Source organism: Neopelma chrysocephalum, unplaced genomic scaffold (genome assembly GCF_003984885.1).
Source record: "Neopelma chrysocephalum unplaced genomic scaffold, ASM398488v2 Primary Assembly neopelma1_65b, whole genome shotgun sequence".
In the NCBI taxonomy this organism is placed as follows: Eukaryota; Metazoa; Chordata; class Aves; order Passeriformes; family Pipridae; genus Neopelma; species Neopelma chrysocephalum.
The window spans coordinates 718,892-737,986 of NW_020897723.1; the positions used below are offsets into that span (position 1 = coordinate 718,892).

At 46.5% G+C, this 19,095-nt stretch overlaps 1 protein-coding gene across 2 annotated transcripts in view; it reads left to right on the plus strand.

The window, feature by feature from the left end:
- Positions 1-2,354: 2,354 nt before the first annotated feature.
- CARHSP1 (calcium regulated heat stable protein 1) overlaps positions 2,355-19,095 on the plus strand; it is a 38,134-nt gene continuing 21,393 nt past the window's right edge. Inside the window, exon 1 of one of the 2 annotated variants that reach the window (XM_027684051.1) lies at positions 2,355-2,538. The gene's annotated coding sequence lies outside the window, so the exon portion shown is untranslated. Of the gene's footprint in view, positions 2,539-4,199; positions 4,256-19,095 lie in introns of those variants that run through there. The other variant, XM_027684050.1, reaches the window with a different exon arrangement.

Sequence of the window (19,095 nt, forward strand, 5' to 3'; positions counted from 1 at the left end):
GGAGCTCACCTGTGGGTCCCACTAAAGGAGGGAAATGAAGCTTCTTGACAGCAAACAGGCCTGATTGTGAGTGGAATGCTGAGTCTGCCAGGGATCAACTGGAAGGAAAGGTGAAGCTTTCAGGGAGGGCAGAGGCTGAGGTGGTGTCAGGATGTGAGTGTCTGGAGCAGAGTGGTCAGTCAGGCAACTGGAGATAATGATCGAGAGTAAATACAAACAACAGGAGTAAGGGATAGAAGATTCCAACTGAAGAGGGAACAGGGCACAATATTTTATTTATGACAGGTAGTCAGTACTTACAAAATAATAGAGACAAATGATAGAGAAACAGTTTTTCTCTAAGGCCTTGTTTTCCTGTAGAATGGGTCTGGGCTATAACGAAGCCTATTGCATATGAAGTAAAGTACCAAGAAGACAAGACATATGGTCTTAAACCACCCCAATTTCCCTGGAGATTACCTTGCTGAAAAGCTCAGCTTTTCTGTGTTTCTACTTGAGCACAATCTATATATGTTATTTTTCCTGAAGTAAAAAAACTTATCCTTTTGACTGTGAAGACAAGTGATCTGAAAAATCAGCTTTGAGAGCTGAGTATTAGGAGATTGCATCGGGACCAATGGAGAGACAACATGACTGACCTCAAAACCTGTGGTAGCTGTGTAGCTTCTGTCTGATTTCATGCATTAAAAGATTCCTCTGCTCATGATAAACATAAATCTTTCTTCAGAAGGAGTGGAACCTGAAAACATTTTAGGCAAGAGGGAAAAATAATCTGCAGTGACTAGATGGAGTGTTCCTCCTGCCAAGCTGTTCACTGGTGACTTCTGCACTGGCATGAAGTCCCTTGCTTCCTGATAAAGAACCTGGAACTGCATTAATGTAAGAAAAAGAAGAAGGAAAATAAGAAGATATACCTGGTAAAGGCAAGCTCATGAAAGCTTTCACTGCTTCAGTAGCCAAATGAAATAGCCAACTAGCCAAATTAGGAGTTAAGCAATACCTGTTTGGTAGGATTTTGCTACACCTTCCGGGAGTACAAAATGGGAGTTGATTACAACCTGGAGGTGACCTACTTGTTGTCCATGACATAGTGTCCCAAGTCTGGCTGTGAGGCTCCGGAACTAGTTTCTCACCCTGCTGTTAAGAGTGCTCTGGATTTGATAACTAAGTCTGGGGGCTAAATCCTCCCCCAAGAGAAAGGTGGAAAGATGTTTGACTAAGTTCTTGTTGAGAAGGTTGTGTCAGTGCTACTTTTAGCACTCTGTGTTATTGATGACTATATGGCAATTTGGGGCTTTGTTTTTATTATTTCAAATCTCTGTAAAGTGTTTGCGAGGTTATTTTTACATTTAGTTAGCATAAACTGAATTCTAAGCCCTAACCACAGAGTGAAATTCATTCCTTTATGACCATTTTTTTCCCTGGGTCTTGCTGCTAAGATTTATCTGAGAACAGCAGAGATGTCCTCCGTTCCTACGCCTTGCAAACTGAACAGATCTCATCTGAAGCATGATTCAAAATTACTCATGATTAAGATAGTGAGAGCGCACAACAACTTGTCAGAAGCCTGGTATGAAAAAAAATTGATCTTGTAAAACAGAGTGAGTGTATCCCATTATATAGTAAACAGCTTTAAGTGAAAGGCAGATCACACTCTTTTGGTTTGGCACACTGGTGTTGCATTGCTCCATTTCCAGTCAGCAGTGCCACTGGATATGAGAACATCAAGTACAATAGAGCACTCTGGACTGAAGCATACTTAGTATGCAACATATTCAGGAGTTAAGGGTATTTTTCCTCCTATTATTCTCTGCTACAGCCTGATTGCTCTAATCTTTAAGAACCTGCTTCTAACTTCCAGGCACAATTCATTCATGTCCAGCCTACACTCTTTGTGCTTGTGCCAACCATACCTTTTAGATTAACTAGGTACTAAAAACAGTCCCGAATCCAGAACTGGATTGCCTTTCTGGATGTGTGGAGCTGTCCTAGACTAAATCATGCCTTTCTAATAGAGGTGGGCAGTATTTGCCCTATATCTACTATCAGCACCCACTAATTATCTGAGATCTGTTCAAGCCACCTCATCCTTGCTGCTGTGCAGGGACGAATATCACCCACTATTACTAATGAATCACATTAACTGATACATTTTCCCCCTACACACTCATTTCCTTCACTCAAATTGTGTAAGTAATTGCACTTTGAATACTTTAAATGAATGAAAAGTGGTATAATGATGCTATCAAGAAATCCTTCTGGTTTTTTTCCCTTTCAGGACTGCTGAGGGGAGTGTTCAGTCCCAGCAACAGCCCAGAGCTGTGTCTGAGTAAGCAGGGGACCATCCAGGAGGAAAGGAGAGAGGCAGGTGAGCCCTGCAGCTCTGGACCACCTCCTGCCCTCCTCCTAACTGCGAGGTGCCCCTTGCTGGCCCAACCCAACAGCATTGTCCTCTGGGGAGGTTCCCAGCCCTGCCTGCATCCCGGGAAGGAGCTGCACTGCTGACGGCCACCCCACACCAGGGACAGGGAGAGCAAGGTAGGCACGTGGGCTGGAAATGATTAACTGATCGTTAGTAATTGTACTGAGAGAGAGGAAGAGGGGAGGGAGACAACTTGGGAGTTCAGGGGGAAGCTGGAGCCTCTCCCATCTCTGGCAGCTGGTGAAAAAAGCAACAGGCAAAATCACGCTTCCCAGCTGTGGTGGCTGGGGGAACACACTCTCACATGGAGGGTCCCTCAAGCTCACCATCTTGTATTAAAAACCAGCCTCATGGCTGTGGACATCCATTGTCATGTATCTCCCATGGGCTGTGCTTTTCTGCTTGGGAAGAAGAGGGAGAGGGGAAAAGAAGAGGGATGACTCACAAGTGCTGAACCTTTGAGGAAAGCACAGCTGTAATCCCAGGCTGTGTGACTGGGGAGACTGCTCTGAACAGTTCTTGCTTATGTAGTGCTTTCCCTTCATCCTCCTCCACCTCAAAAAAAAGCAGTTTTGCCACACAAAGCAAAAGAGAAAAGATTTCCAGGAATAAATGTTTAATTTTAGCTCTAATTAATATTTTAAGCAAGAGAAGTCGTCAGTCCTGTAACTGTATCTTACCCAGGGGTAAGATCTTGTGTGGAACAGAACTGGATGGAGAGGTAAGATACTTTGGAAGACAACCATGTGATTGACACAGATAGCTGGTTGCTGGTTGCTGCATATTCTGAGACCTCTTCTAAATGCCCTGTTCTCAGATCAAACACACTGTGTTTTAGGACTTCTGTTTAATTTTCCTCATGGAAAAAAAAAAGCCCTGCTAAAATCTGTGTGTGGCAGTTTTACCACAATTTGCACACTGCTGTTTCTTATATGATAATGGCTGGCTAAAAGAGCATATATTTCTGTCTGCTATAAACCTTACCTTTGTAAAGACATCAGGACATGCTTTTCTGGTACCTTTAAGTGGAAAAGTACTGGAAAGAATTCAGTGCCTAAGCTCTCTTTGTAAAACCACCTTCCAGAATGCTGTGGTTTATTATCAGCTAGGAAGATTGTGTGCAGATGAAAGCATTGCTAAAACTCTGGTGGCTGGATGTAGTGCTCATGTAGTGCTTTCCCTTCTCTCTGCCCTAAGATCTGTCAGTGATTCTTGTGTTCCTGTAGTCTGTGACCATTTACTGAGAGCCTGCCCTCATCACTGTCCCGGACTGTCTCATCAGTGGCGCTGCTGCAGCTGCCACTTCAGGCCCTGTGTGACAGCTCTGGTTCACGCAGGACATGCATGAACACGCATGAACAACACCCAGCTCATGCTACTACAGAGCACATGTGTGGGCTTTCTCAGCAGCGCTCACCACAGCTCTGTCCCTCATCCCCACTGCAAAATTCGGGGAAAGTTCACCAGGATTATTCTTCTATAACTGCAGAGCTCTCTCCATTTCACTGAGCCCTCTGGCCGCGTCATCCCTTTCTTTTAACACCATCTCCACTTCGCTTTATTGTGGTTTTATTTTTGGACAGAACCGTCTCGGGGCCGGGACTGCGAGCGGGGGGAGTGGAAGCGGCGATCAGGCAGCGCATCCCCCGGGCTCGTTAAACGCCCCAGGCCGGGGCGCTGTCGGCCGGGCCAGGTGAGCCCGGTCCGGTCGGGGCGGAGCGGGGCGGCCGCCCGGCCCACCCGCGTTACAGCCGGGGCGGGGAGCGGCGGGGCCGGGCCAGCGCAGACACAGCCCGGCCCTGCGCGGGGCCAGCGCCAGCCCGGACGGACCAGGTGAGCGGGGCCGGGGGCGAGCTGCTCTTCCCCGGGGGGCGAGCAGCGACGGAGGGTCCTTGGGCTCCGCGCCGCCGGAGCGCCCGGCTCGGGGAGCGCGCCGGGAGCGCCCGGCGCTGCTTTCGTCTCCTGAGCTGCGGTGGATTTATTTCGCTTTAGACATTAGGGTTAGTTTGCTTTTCTTTTCTTTCCTTTCCTTTTCTTTTCTTTTCTTCCCTCCACTCTACCCTTTTTTTCCCCCCCCTTAACACTTTTGTGGGGTTTTTTGTTGCGCTTCGGAACTGTGGATGTGCCGTTGTTACTCTCGGAATCGCCTATTTCGTAAATGACGAGCAAGACAAAGCACGCTAAATAAGAAGCTTTCTCGCACTGGGAGGAAAAAGGTCTAAGCACTGGTTGCTTAGAGGGACCCTTTAGAACTCACAGCGTCTGTTGCTGTGGCATGAGCTGTTCGCTCTTACAGTCAGCACCTCTGAGCAGTAAAACTGGGGAAAGGAACCCTTATTTCATGTTCTCTCTGCGTGTCAGATGTGTGTGCATGTCACTTCTTGCCCTTGTAGAGACGCCTCTGAGGGTGATTTTTGGATCTGTGCCTCTGGATTTGGCTTTTAGGGAGTGCATTTGAAGTTCTTTTATGACTCTGTTTTTGCTGGAACTGCTGAGCTACTTCTAAGAAATGTTTGCAAAACCTTCTGTGGTGCTAAATTTGATCTCAGGGAGAGTCTGAGAAAACTTTAAGGCTGCTTTGACGTGACCCTCCTGATAATTATTTTTTTGTGAGGTTGATCGAGGTTTTTTGATTGCTGTTCTTAATGTTTACCTTCTGATTATTATGTTCAGCAAACATAATTTCTTTCCTTCTGTTGATTATTAATGGAAGATAGAAAGGCCTGTGTGTGTAGCTGCAGAGGGCTTGGACTTTTACAAGTACATCTTAGTATCTCCATTAAGTCTAAGAAGGCTTAACTAACATGTAAGGATGTTTAAAAAAGAAAAAGCATGTATAAAGACTTTGTGTGTTTACAGAAAAAAAGTTACGTGTGCCAAAGAAACTGTAGGAAAGATGAGCCTGTTCTCTGGCAATAGGTATATTTTTACATGCTATGTGAGGTATAAAAGGAGAGAAAACATGCTTCTTAAAGTGGCCCTTTGCAGGGGCAGAGCTGAGGGTGGAGCTCATCCCAGGGCCTTGTGCATGTCGTGACACCCATGGAACACAGAACCAAGTGTTTGGTTGTGCTGCTTCCCTGTCCTCCCATGTTCTGGGCACCTGCTTCTGGCTACAACTACCCTCTGCACTGCTCTGAGCTTCTGTCACTGCGGTTTGCCCATGGTTGTAAATATTTTGACTGGCATGGTGTTTACATGTTTGTAAGCACAGAAATATTTACGTACAAGTAATGTGAAAGTAGCCAGATAAGGCCAGGTAATGCTGGATTCTGTCTTCTCTTGTGACTGTTGCCTTTTGGGTAGTGCTGTCTAAATAAATATAAATCCAGGCTTTATATATACCTGAGAACGAAACACACCACGAACATGGATGTATTTACTGCAGGTAGAGCTGCCTTACAACAAACTGCCAGACCGTGTTTGTGCACTACACAAAATATGGATGAAATGTAGTGAGGGGAGTTCTTTCTCAGTGATACGACCAGCAGGCTGTGGCCAAGGTTGTTCTCGGTGCTAAGCCTGGCAGTGGCAGAAGTAAAGAAATCCTTCCCCTGCTTCCATTTCATCCCAAGCAGGATGTGGGGTGCAGAAGCAGTTGGGGCCTGCTGGTTGTGGCTGGGGTGTCTTCAGCGTGAAAGCTGTTACTGGTTGCACCTTTTTGACTGCTTTTGTCTCAAGTTTCTATCAGGAACCATTTTTGGATCACTGAGTATGGAGTAGTCTCAGCAGAGATTGATAGTAACTGCTTGAAACTTGGAAAGAGACTTGATTAGTAAAATTTAATGAGATTGTAACTGTTCAAGTATATGTTGATAAATACTTGAATGTTGGTGGTTAATCTATCCCTCATCTGGAAGGTTTCTGACAGAGAGTAAGAAGAGGAATTGAGCTTGAAAAGTGCAAACCCCATCAAGGGGAGTGATGAGTGGGGATTGCATCCCTTCCTGGGGCTGGGAACTTCCTTTGGGGGCCAGTGGGCAGTGGGCTGGGAACAGCACTCTGCACATCAGAGGGGTGGCAGCCTTTGAAGAGGAAAGAAAAGATTGAAGTGTTTGTTTTTCTTTCTGCACAACAGTTTTAGAAACTCAAATCCTGCTTTTTTTGCAACAGGTTGATACGGAGAGCTAAACAAAAAGAAACAGCTGAAACACTGTAGAGAAAGGAGGTGTTTAGCATGATGTGTCACTCCCCAGTATAGTTCAGATAAAATGAAAAACAGCGTTCATCTGACTAACTGCTCTGCCTTTTCTCTCAGGGCAGGGTAGAGGCAGTTGTTCTGCCTCCTCTCATTTTCATACTGTCTTTTCCTCACGTCCCAGGCAGTCCCTTGGACAGATCAGTGATCTTCATTTCCTCCTCCTCCCTCACTGATCGCTCGTTTCCGCTCCCCGCCGCCTGCCCGGGTGCTCTCGGGGGGCTGCGGGGGTCACTCAGCCCGGGTGAGGCAGCGCCTGCCGTGCGCTGCTCTCTGCTCTCGGTTCTGCAATTGAGTTCCTCTGGGCAGACCTCGGCTGGCCGGGGAGCGCTTTCAGGATTTGCCTTCGTGCCTGTTCTCCTTTTTCATGACGTGTGCGGCTGCACCGTGCGTGATGCAGCCCATGGTACCAGGAAGAGCACCGAGGGAGGCAGCGAGTGGTGTCAGAGCAGGGAGCACACACAGGGCTGCACACGCGGCGTTGAGCTCTCTCTTGTTGGAGCATCGCTTCTTGCAGCCTCCCCTTTCTGAGAATAAACAGCTGCCTCCTGGATTTTGTAAACAAGCAGAAGCGAGATTTTGTGGGAAGATTTTGCTTCCTCCCCCCCCTCAGCTAGTTGCTAAGAAAAAAAGACAGGAACAGAAGGTGCAGGGATGGGACCCCCCCCTGTCATGAAGTGGCACCTCGGAGCACCATCCCCGCCTTGGTGGCGGGCGGGAGAGGATCTGAACTGAGGCTTCCTTTGTCCCTTCACTGTGCAGAACGACACTCTCTTAGCTGTCGTTTCTGTCATTTTTGGGGCATGTGGAGTACGGTAAAGTGGTGTTTCTGTTGTTTGCCGTCCCTGAGGGAAGCTGTAAAATACCACGCGAGTCAAGTCGCATCTACTCAGGCTTGGCTGTGGGGCCTCCGGGTGGGTGCTGCCCCGGAGCCTGACCTCCCGCTAATGGACGGGGCTTCAACAGCCTGGAAAACCGGAAAACCCCTCCCACTCCAGTTAAAGCAGCGTCATTTGTGTGGTTCCTCCGATGCTACAATCCTACCGATTGATTTCGGAGGTTTGCTGGTTTGTTATTCGCCGTTGGTTTGCACAGCAGCTCTTTTCATTGGGTCGATTTCAAATGTAGGTATATAACGAAATAACCTAGGAAATGCTTTTAAAATAATTATTATCTTGGGGGTAATGACACTCGCATTAAGAGGTTCTTGCATTATTTATGCAATTTTGAAACTGAATAGTAGTCTAAAAGAAACGAACATTAAGTTTTTGACTCGTCATCCATGGTCCGAGTGTCAGGCTCCACTTCCCTGGAATTCTGTATTTCTGCAGGGAGGAGCTGGAGATAGGGTGAAGGTCTCAACAGAGGTTTAAATACTAGGATGTTTCAAGGACAGCAATTATGTATTTGGCTTTTGCCAGGTTGTTTGGGCAATAATCACTTGGTGGCCTGTGACCACACATCTCACCTGGCATTGAGGTCTGGGAAGGTAAACCTGGGGTTGAGCTGCAGCTTCCCTTTGGAAGGTGATCAGATAGTGGAGGGATGAAGGCACAGAGAAAACAAATCAACCTGCAGTCGAATCCCTGGGGGGGGTTTCAGCTGCAGGGAGGGGCTCTATTACTGTTTTCTGGAAGAAGCAAGTGAGCCTGTGCAGCCATGTTGCAGGGCCGTGTTCCTCACCCCGATGGCTCTGTGCCTGATCTGATCACAGACTGCTTTGTGTGGGACAAAGGAAAATGGAGAACCCTGACCTGATAGTTTCTCTTTAATATTAAACCATGCTGGTCCTTTGCCATGCCTCATGAGCAGCATATGACTTGGGAACTGGTGGGGCATTAACAGCTAAGGCTGATCCCAAGAAGGAAAGCAAAGAACATTTTGGTGCTACTCCGAGGAGCCTGTAGCAGTGGGTCTCTGTCCTGCTCAGCCACCTGTAGCGTGCTGCAGGTCCCACCAGTGGTGGTGTGTTTGTCCCGTGGTGGAGGACAGGCTGCCAGTTGGTGTAGGGGGACAGCTGCCTGCTGCAACCGCAGATTTTGATGGCTAACAGTAAAAACAAAATATAAAATTTCTGAGAATTAGAGCGCAAACCTCTGCTTCCAATAAGGAGGTTTGTAGCCAATTCAACATCTGATGTTCACCTTGCCTTCCCACTGCTGGTTTTGGGCAGGGTGGGATGGATAGTGTATTCTGTCGTGGCAGCTCTGCTGTGGGAGTCACGTTGTATTCCTTCAGGCCCAGCTCGGCATCTTAAAACAGTTCCAGGAGCACTGCTTTTCCCAAGGTTTCAAATATTTTGCCACTTGCTACTTAAGAGAGTGTCCAGACAGAGTGACCTGTGTCCAGGAAATAAACATTTAATCTTGCCTGTCCAGTTGGGGAGGAATTTTCTTTCTGTGTCAGTACACGGTTCATGTTTGGTTTGTTTACATTGCACTGCCAGTCACGCTGATCGAGGCCCTCTGGCAATATGGATATATTGTTTTATGAGCTCCTGCCTCCTCAGTGGTTACTGTTTGGTGGCTTTCCCATCATGATATGATTTCAGAAGGCTGCTCAAAGACATTTGCTTGTTTTCAGTTACATAAGTTGCTTGATTAAAATAAATCACTGTCACGATTGCAACTTCTTGACAATGACTTTAAAGGGTAAATGAAACTGCCAAAGAGAAACGTAAAAGAATTTCCTGTTTACAAAATATATACCCGTTACTGGGGTGTAAATACATCATTTGGATCTTTTCACCCAGCTCAGCAAGGCAATGCCTGTCTGTGCAGTGGCTTGTCCAGACCAGGAGCTCTGCTGACAGCAGCCAGGAAAGGCAAAATATGCTCAGCTGTAAAGATTTGGATCTCCAATATTTGGGGAAAATTGAGCAATGGGAATTATGAAATGTGGTGATAGCCTTTTCACGGAGCTTCTTAGTGATGGAGACTGGTAGGAGGAGTTTTCATAGTTATTTCGAGCTAATTCAAGTGGTGGGTTTTTCATTTTACTGGTAGGGAAGAGATGAAATAGAGTGAATATTTGTATTAACTTTCTGCTTTATGGTGTTACAGAAAATGTTTGAAAAGTGGTCTTACACAGGTCTCAGTTTCTGAATAAATGTGTTCTTTTTTTCTATGCAGAAGGGCAGTTTTCCCCTATCCCAGGAACTGTATCCTAAAAATTATTCTCACCAATGTTTAGAATACAAGTTCCAGAGTAGAGAGCATACCTTTATATACCTATATATTTGTGCAGCTCCACTGTCTTCTGATACATTATTTTTTGAAATTGACTTTTTCTTTTCCCCAATACCAGGCTTAGACAAAAAAGCTCTCTCTCCCTGGGGATGTGTGATGCACTGCAGTGTCTTTTACCCACAGCAGCAGGGACTTCAGGACAGAAACTCACTGCTGGACCCAGGCCAGGCTGAACCTGGCAGAGCTGCTGCCCAGGCTCTGCCAGCAGCGTCCCATGGTCACGGTGTCATCATACTGCTGCCTGCACAGTCAGTTTTTCACATGCTCACCTTTCCCACTCTTCCATCTCTCAGGCTTTTCTGGTAGACAAACCACATCTAGAAATCCTCCCAGAGGAATAAAAGAAGACAAAAAGGTAGTGCAGAGCTGGCTTGGCATTTATCACAGCCCCGTAGGGGGAAAGGGGTTTTGCTGGACTAGACTGGTAGAGTTGGGATCTGGGATCCTAATCAAATTTGTTCTTAAACATTTTAGCGTGGCTGGGTTGCCTGTTCCCTGGCACAGCTCCTGAGGAGGAGCTCTCTCTCTGGTACCCCACTGATGTGGAGCTGTGTAGCCTCAGATCTCCTGGCCACCTACACCAGGGTGAACCCACCAGACATGCCTGCCTCTGGTCTCCTAGTGCCATGGCACGACTTGTTCTGGACTTAGGGCTTGTTCCTGAGGCAGGCAAACATGCAGCCTTACCTGAGGATTCTTAGGTGTGTAACACCAGGTTTCCCACAAAACACTGGTACACATTTCCTTGCCTTTGTTTTCTCACTGATCTCAAATTTCTCTTGCTAGTGGGTCTTTTCCAGCCTCATAAGGTCATGTGGCCAAAGAGGTAAAATGAATGAAAATAATCTTTCATAAAGGCACTCACTGCCATTCCTGTGCGTGGTGTTTGCTCTGCCTATGTGTCCCATTCCCTCCGTGTTTGCAGCTGAAGTAGATACAGCTCTTTGGAGCTGTGACCGCTCTAACACAATGCGTAGTACAATCTTCCATTAAACATGTGCTTCTATAGGGATATTTATTTTTAAACCTGAAGAACAGACATGCCTCAAGTCTTGCCTGCTTTTTTTTTTTTACTGTAACATCTGATTTCTACCTTCCCTGAAAAGCTTGAGTTGCCTGTTCCCTTGCTTTGGTCTGTGTTGGTTTTTGAGCACTTAGCACAGCAGACATAAATAACAGCAACAGCGTCTGTGATTCTGGACAGCTCTGTCCTGTTCCGTGCCCTCCCAGCACATCACTGGAGCCGTGGCTCTGGAAATCACAGCGCAGTAAATAGTTTTGTTGACGTGTAAGTAGGCACGGAATCAAGCCCCGCACACGTGCCTGTGCTGGCGCTGCGGTTTTTGCAGGCACTGGAACACAATATGACTCCTTTTGCCATTTGACTGGCTGTGAACGCAGAGTGGATGTGCTGAGCAAGAAAGACTAGTTTGTGCACACATGATAATCAGGGAAAGCAGTTAAACTCCCTGTAGGTCCATTTTCCCATTAGTCGGCTGCGAACGATGCGTTGCCTGCAGTGGATTTGCTGGACTGTGGGTATTGTGAGCGTTTCTGAGACTAAGAATTTTTCTCCTGAAAATCTCGAGCGTATAATTGGTGATATTTTCCAAACTGCCATCTGAGAGGACATGACTGAGAGGATTTGTGTTTATCAGAGAGGCTCCTGTTCCCGAAGCAGCTCTGGAGGGTGTGGGGTGTGCTGTGGGTGTATCACAGGTTTGGTTACCCATATAGGAACTACCTGTTCATCAGTGCAGGAGACCCACAGATCCCTAAAACAGCAGCTCACAGTGGGGATAGTTGTGCTGCCAGGACTGAGCTGAGGAGAGGTCTGTAAGGTAAATTGGCAACATTTTCTGCTGTGCCAAGCAGTTTGGTTGTATATGTTTGCTTATGTTCTGCAGGTAGTTTGGTTGCATAAGAAAACCCAGATCTGTGCAATGTGTATATTTATATAGTTCATATCCTATGGACTTTAGTTAAACAAATAAAGGCAATTTCAGTTTGAGAGTCCCGAACTGACCATTAGTTTTAGTGTTGATGGAGCACTTGCCTCCTGGTGGAGACTGATTGTGGCTTTTGCTTGTGAGCAGAGTTCATGACGGAGTGTGAAGATCCCTTTGCCTCGGTCTCCTTTTCACTAAAAGCACAATGAACTGCTTGCAGGGAGGTGTTTTGGTTTGGGGCCAGGCACGTTGTCAGTGGGTGTGCTGCCTCCTGCTTGCTGCTGGATTTGAGCAGGGAACCCAGGCAGGTTTGTCAGCCTGATGAACCTCTGCAGCTCACTCAGGGTTTGTACCCAGAGCTGTGGACACAGCTGGTCCTCACCCTGCTGCTGCAAAGGAGGTTATCTTTGCTTTACAGCTGAGGAAATGAGGACACTGAGAGGGGTCTTAGGGTCACAAGCATGACCTTGTGTAATGCATGGTGAGATATACTGTAAATTGTGTAGAGGGAGACTGGGGAGAGAAGGAGAAAAACAGAAATGCAATTGTTAAATGGACCACTGATCTTTAAGCATATAAATATATGAACTTTCTCCATTAAAATTTTGGTCTGTCATCCCATCTGTGTGTGTGTGTGTGTGTGTATAAAAATGCTCCCTTTTGTTTCATTTTAATGGAATGTGCATTTCTATGCCTGTCAGTTAGCACAGGCTGAATATGCATTTTGTCAAGCCATCTTCACTGGAATGATGATGCCCATTGCTAACCTTTCATGCAGGTAGAATGTAGTTTTAAAACTTTCCTGTGGTAGAAAGGTTTTATTGTGGGTTGTATTGTGGGCGCAGCTGCTCGTGTGGGGAGAATTTGTGCTGTTGGAGCCTGGGAAGTAGGATGCAGGTAGGAAACTGTGGGACAGGATAGAACAGGAGGAGGCCTTAATGGAATTCAAGAGCGTTTCTTTGTTGCTTAGCAGAAAGCAAGAATTTTCTTCACTCTTGAGTCAGATAACAGAGCATTTTCTGTTTCTTAAATTATTTCAGTAAATTGTATATCTTCTGGTCATTAATTGATATTGATGCAGGTTCCTAATGATGTCTCAATCACAAACCTTTCATTTAATTGATTTCTGAGAGATCTAATTGAAATATACTCGAGTTATTAGACTAGGATGTTTAAAAATATGCATAGGAAGTGACAGGCAGTGAGACTGTGTGCTGAGATAGCCAGACAATAAATCTGGCCTAGTAGAAAGGCATCTGGGGTCTGTGGGTGCCTCACAGTACTAGTGTGAGGATCAAGTTATTTATGAGTGATTTCTGATTCTGCACCCTGCCATCTGCATCTTGCTGTAATACTGGCAGATGAAATATCCTCAAAGGATTGGGTTGTTTTCTTTGCCAATACACGTATGCCTCATAAATTTCCATGGTTATAGATCTCTGCAATGTGAAATGTTTTCCCCTATTGAAAATGTTGATCAGGGAGGAAACACAGTGAACTAATTGTTCTGAGTAACACTTGAGCCACATAAATATTTCAGAGGATTTCTGTAGCCTTAAAAGGCTCAAAGTTGCACATGAACAAACTTACCCATAATTGTGCCTGAAGTTTTGTGATGTGAGAGGAGGCTGAAAAAGGGAGAACTTTTGAAAAGTGCCTGGGGATTTACATATGTATAACTTCTTTGTAATAGTATGACACTGTATAAGCCCATTTGCCTTGTAGATGAGCCTTAAGATGCTTAGACACAAGACACATGAGAGACTTCTCGTGTTTTGGTATAAATATTTTCTGCCAATATGAAATAAATCTTGGAATAAATTCACAGGGGATGTGCCAGCATGGAAGGAATGGCAGAGGGAGAGCTTCAGACTCGGAAAAGCACCAAAGGAGGAGCTGAGTTGCAGAGCAAGTGCTGGAAGGGACAGAAAGTTCCCTGTTCAACCAGATATTGTACTTCATCTGGGAAATACATCACCTACTGTGACTGGGCATGTTTAGCGAGAATAGGATGAGATGTATTAAGTGTTGCCTCTGCTGCCCAAGAAAAGAGCTCCCAGCCTTGGCTGATGGAGGGGTGATGAAGGCAGCAGGAGCCTGGAGTGGTCAGTACAAGGGTTCTGTGCTGGGGATCATAAAACACTTGGATAGGTTATATCTGGTTTCTGGCCCAAACCAGCTAGCTTGGTGACAAGCTAAATCTATAGAAATATTTGAGACTAGTAGGGTTTATTGTCTAAGAAAGAATAAGGGCAGCCATTCAAGTGACGAATCGGGGAACAATTTAGAAATACTAAGGTGTGTTTTAAAAAGGTGTGAGGTTTTTTTGTTTGTACTTGGAAATTTAGAGTGGGGGTGAAGAACACCAGAAGGAGCTTCTCTTCTTGCTCTCTACCCTATTTATGTCACTTCTGCTAGAAAATTTAAGGTTTGATTTATGAATAAGACTGCACCCTCTCTTATGTGCTCCTCTGAGCTAATGCTTTTCTCCATTTTTTTCCTTTGCATGTTATGCTCTTCTCTTTCCTTTTCTTACCTTTTTTGCTATGCTCTCACTAATTTGCCTTTTGATCTCACTGTCCTTTCTTAATTTTTCCTGTGAAAAGGGCCAGTCCACTAAAAGGAGTGGGGGTTTTTTTATAGACAGTTAAGCTCTGGGACTCCTTGCCAGAGAATGCTGTGGGGGCTAAAAGATGATATGAACTCAGGGAGGTCCTGAAAAAACTCATAGGAGGTTATTTATTTAAACCAGGATACTGGAAAGATGTTGATGGTAAGCACCACTGTGTACTCACCTTATACTTAACTCTGACCTAGGCAGCCACACCTGGCTACCAGTGTTGGACTGAGTAAAGTCATCCTGACGTTCCCCTATTTCACTGCAAGAGTCCTTTGTGATCTCCCTTCACAATTCCCTGTCCCTTTATTCCAGCCCATGTGGGACATGTGAAGACAGACATACCTGGGGAAGCCAAGGCTTGCTCCTGGAGGTGATGTGTTGTGTCCTTGGCTCCAGGGAAGGAGCACTTGGATTGGAGAAGGGCTTTGGGGGTTGGTGTACGAGCTCCCGCTCCTGGTCCCGACAGTGTGGGGGTTGCTGGCAGTGACTTTGCAGGCAGCTGGGCAGAGCTGTGACACAGTGTCACTGCTGCTACAGAAGCAACCAGGGTTTGTAAGCTGGCAGTTCACACAGGAAGCAGTTGGCAGACCAGAAGCAGGACAGGATGCTGGGTGTCCCCCCACCTGCAGCTGTGCCCTGGCTGGGTCAGGTCTGGGCCTTCAGCTGCACGTGGAAGGGTGTAAGAGCTCATCATCCCACCGTGTTTGGTTGGTGAGGGGCTGTGGTGACCTCCCAGGGACAGGCTGGTGCAGGGGCTGCTGTGCAGGTCTGTCTCCCAGACTGACTTTGGGCATAGCCCTGTGTAACCTGTGCATTTGCGTGAGTGAGGAAATGAAGCTGTGAGCACAATCTTCAGACTTACCGTGGGCTTACATTTCAGGAGAGGTTACACCTCCACTGTACAGTGTGTCCTGGTGCTGGAGATGCCTACACTCCCCCCAGGAGTGGGATTCAGTGCTCGGGACAGGCTCAGACCCTTCCAGCCCTTATCCTTGCTGATGCCATGAGCCCACTCTTCCCAGTGCTGCAGACTTTTCCCCCACTGTCTAGGAGGGTTTTCCAGAGCCAGTGACAGCACTTTTCCATGCCCTTCTTGTATGATAGCTTGGCCATGGCAGGTGTTTGTGAGAATCTCCCTTTTCCTGCTATCCCTGCCTGGTGGGCTTCTTGGTTTGTGCTGGAGATAACCAAAGCAATAACAGTCATTTAAATACTTGATGACATTAGCCAGTACTGTATGTGCACAGGAACTTAAGTCACTGGGCAACACGTGCACCTGATTAGCATGCACTAATTATCACTATCATCTTCAACCACCATCTTCATCCTTGTCTGGGAAGAGGAGGGGGCGTCTGGAACCTGTCATTGCTTGTCCAGGCTCGCCATGAGCTGGGGAGAGTTCTTTAAAAAAAAAAAAGAGCTGGGGAAGTCTTGGACTTCTCCTGTGAGAGTGTGAGGGGAGGCGTGCTGGTCTTGGGACAGCTCTGTGCCTTTCCCAGCATTGTCCCAAGGAACTTACCTGACCACTGGGTGCTGGTGTGTACTGCTCTCACTGAAGTACTTTTTTCCAGGAGGTGGGATGAAACATGGTCCTTCTGATGTCACTGTGCAGGCTCTGCCTTTGGGCAGACCCTGGTGAGCACTGTCCCCACAGCAGCCAACACACTACAGGCAATCACAGCCTCCTGTGTTTGCTTAAAAGGGGAGGACCCTGGCTAGCTCCATTCCAGGCAGTTGAGAGAATAAGTTTATGCAGCATCAATCATGGAAAATACTGGATTTCCACTGAGAGAGGATCTTGATTCCTCTGTATTTTTAATAAAATGAGCCACAGAGTATTGCCATGTACCCTTCAGTATAACTGTAAACCAATTGAAACTCGTACCTAACTTATCCACTTAGTTCCTTAACCTAAACCTTTTGTTGTTGTTGTAAGTGTACCTGTCAGCTTGCATGAATCGTGGAAAATACAGGACTGTAGGAAGTCCTCATCTTTCTCAATGTACTATATAGGCTGCTGATGACTTAGTTTCCCTCCCACCCCTTTCTGGGGTCTCTGCTGCTTGGGCAGCATTTCCTTCAGACACATCACACTGCTCACTATAGGAGCAGAAGGGCACCCACAGCATTTGGGGACAAGGAGTTCACTGCTGAGACTGCTTGGAAGTGACTGCTGCTATTTAAACTCAATCCTGTTTTAATCCAAATTAATTTGTATGCACTGACAAGCAGTGGGAATTTTCCTTATATTTTTTCTGCCTTATAATTAGGCTTTTACTGGACATGGTTGGGCAATGTCCTGGTCTCCATTAACCACCAGATCACTCCAGTATGTGGGCACTCCTCTGCAGCCTCCAAGGGCGTAATGTTTGTACCATAATCCCCCGTGTTGACATGTCACATGCATGTTGCAACTCCTCTGAGTTTGTGTTAATTGAAATACCAGTATTAATTGTGGAAAGTTAGTCATGCAAACTAAGCTGGAAGGGGAAGCTCTTGGAACCCGCTGTTTCGTAACTGCATGTGTTTTGTAAGAGCTGAACTCTGTGACGCAGGAGGAGCTCTGGGATGCTCTGCGGGGCTGGAGCCATTGTGCACCAGGGTCCAAGTGCCAGAAAGTGCTTTGGGAGGAAACTGCAGGTAGGAGCAGTGCTGTGCCTGGTGCTCAGGTGTCTCAGAGAGGTGCCAGGGAGCTGCTGTACAACCCTTGGGAGCCAAGCACCCTCAGATCCTCACCTTGAGCAGGGCAAGGTAGTGCAGGGAGCAGAGGGTCTCAGTGCCTTCACTCTCTCAGCAGATGAGAGCAAGGGGCCATGTTTTTGCTCCTGCTGAGAGGAGTTTGTAGGTGTCAGCAGAAGGGCAGGTGAAGCTGAGGAGTTTATTTGCATGGCATCCTTAGGAGAAGGAAAGAAATGCAGCTGCGCAGAATAAATTTGGAAACCAGAACATTTGAAAGCGAGTCATTTAAAAAGAGTTTCTGGTGGTGTTTCTGAATCCAGGGAAAGCCCAGAAAGCAATCAAAATTTCAGGTGTCCACATTCCTTTTAGAGGTTGAAATGAAAGAGCTCACTGGCAGCAAAACCCATCTGAAAGTGGCTGCTCTTGGGGTACAGGAACCTTGCTCTGCCTTTGAGGAAAGACCTCGTTTTCCAGGCAAGTGTAACTAGTGCTGTCCTGTTCATGGACCATTGTGGTACCTTCTGAAAGCAGCTCCTCCAGGCTAAGGAGGCCAGAAGGAGCATTTCCTTCAGAGCAGTGTTCCCTGGGGACGAGCTCTGTGCCCGCTCACTGGAGGTCTCACAGTTTGTTGTGTGAAAAAGAAACTGTTGGTAGACAGATTTCTTGGAGTCTGTCACCCTGCCATATCCACTTGGACTTCTTTTTCCAGGAATTTGCATTAATTAAAAATGAGGCAGGAGTTCTGTGATAGCGTTGTGCTGGTCAAAATGGATAACTTCCCCAAAACTGCTATTTTTAGGGTATTTTTAGAGGTATGGAATAGACTTAAAGATGAATAGGATGTATACATATATGGAGAAATTATGATGGCATTTATATACCCCCAACCTTAATAACTTCAGTAGGGTTTTTTTGCTATATTTCATGGACAATTTCAGGAATTCCTCCTGCACGTATTGTGCTCTTTGTAGTTCACTTGTTACAGGTGCTTTGTAGGTCACCTGTTACAGATGACATTTTGGGGTCTCTTTCTGTACACTTTGGCCAATCGTTCTCAAAAAAGCGTGGTAAAAAAAGATATTTTTTGCCTTGAAATGTTAAATTAGTCTATTGTTTCCATGATGCCAGAGTGATTTATTTTATTTATATTTTAGTTCGGTGCATTCGTAAACATAAAAATTAAAAAAAAATCATGTTGGAAAAAGATAATGATGGATGTTGAAATACGGGAAGTTCAATAAGTTGAAGGGTGATGTGGCACGTGGTTGGAGTTTCCTGAAGAGCCTGAAAACATCACCGCCTTACGTCATGTTACATTCATTCTGTAAATACCCACAGGCAAATGTTTTGCTGGCTCAGGCAGAAGAGAGATACTGTCTGTACTGTCCCTCATGTTTGGCATAGCTGGAATCTCACACTGCTGGAGCTTTCAGGAGCTCTGGTTTGCTGCTATGAAGTGCTGGCTGCCTTCACAAGGGCAGCAGGAGGCTCCTGGGGAGCTCAGGGCAGGGAGCACCTCTGGTGCTCTCTGGGGTTCATGGGATGCTTTCCTTTGCATGGCAAAGTGGAGAGTGGTGGCTGGACTGGAGGGATGGGGGTAACTCATGGAAGCAGGCTTGGGAGGTGATGGGAATTGTGAGAGATGTAAGAAAGTGGGTTTGTTCAGCTGGTCACAAGGAGGGGAAGGAATTCATGGGTGCTGAGAAGGGACAGGTAGGCAGCTGTCTGAGTCCCAGGGTCAGTTCAGGACCCAGGAGAGCATCTGGAAAGCATCTTTGAAGACTGCCAGTAACAGCATTCGGAAAGGCAAAGCATTCATGAAGAGGAAGGCTGGGAGAGTTGGGGCCTGGGTTTTGGTTTGGTGTGACTGTTTGCTGTGGGGTTCCCACATCAACACTGCCCAGCCTCCGAGTGCCTCTGGCTGTGCCTGCAGGCTGGGGAGAGCTCTGCTCCTTCAGAAGGGATGTGAACAACATCAG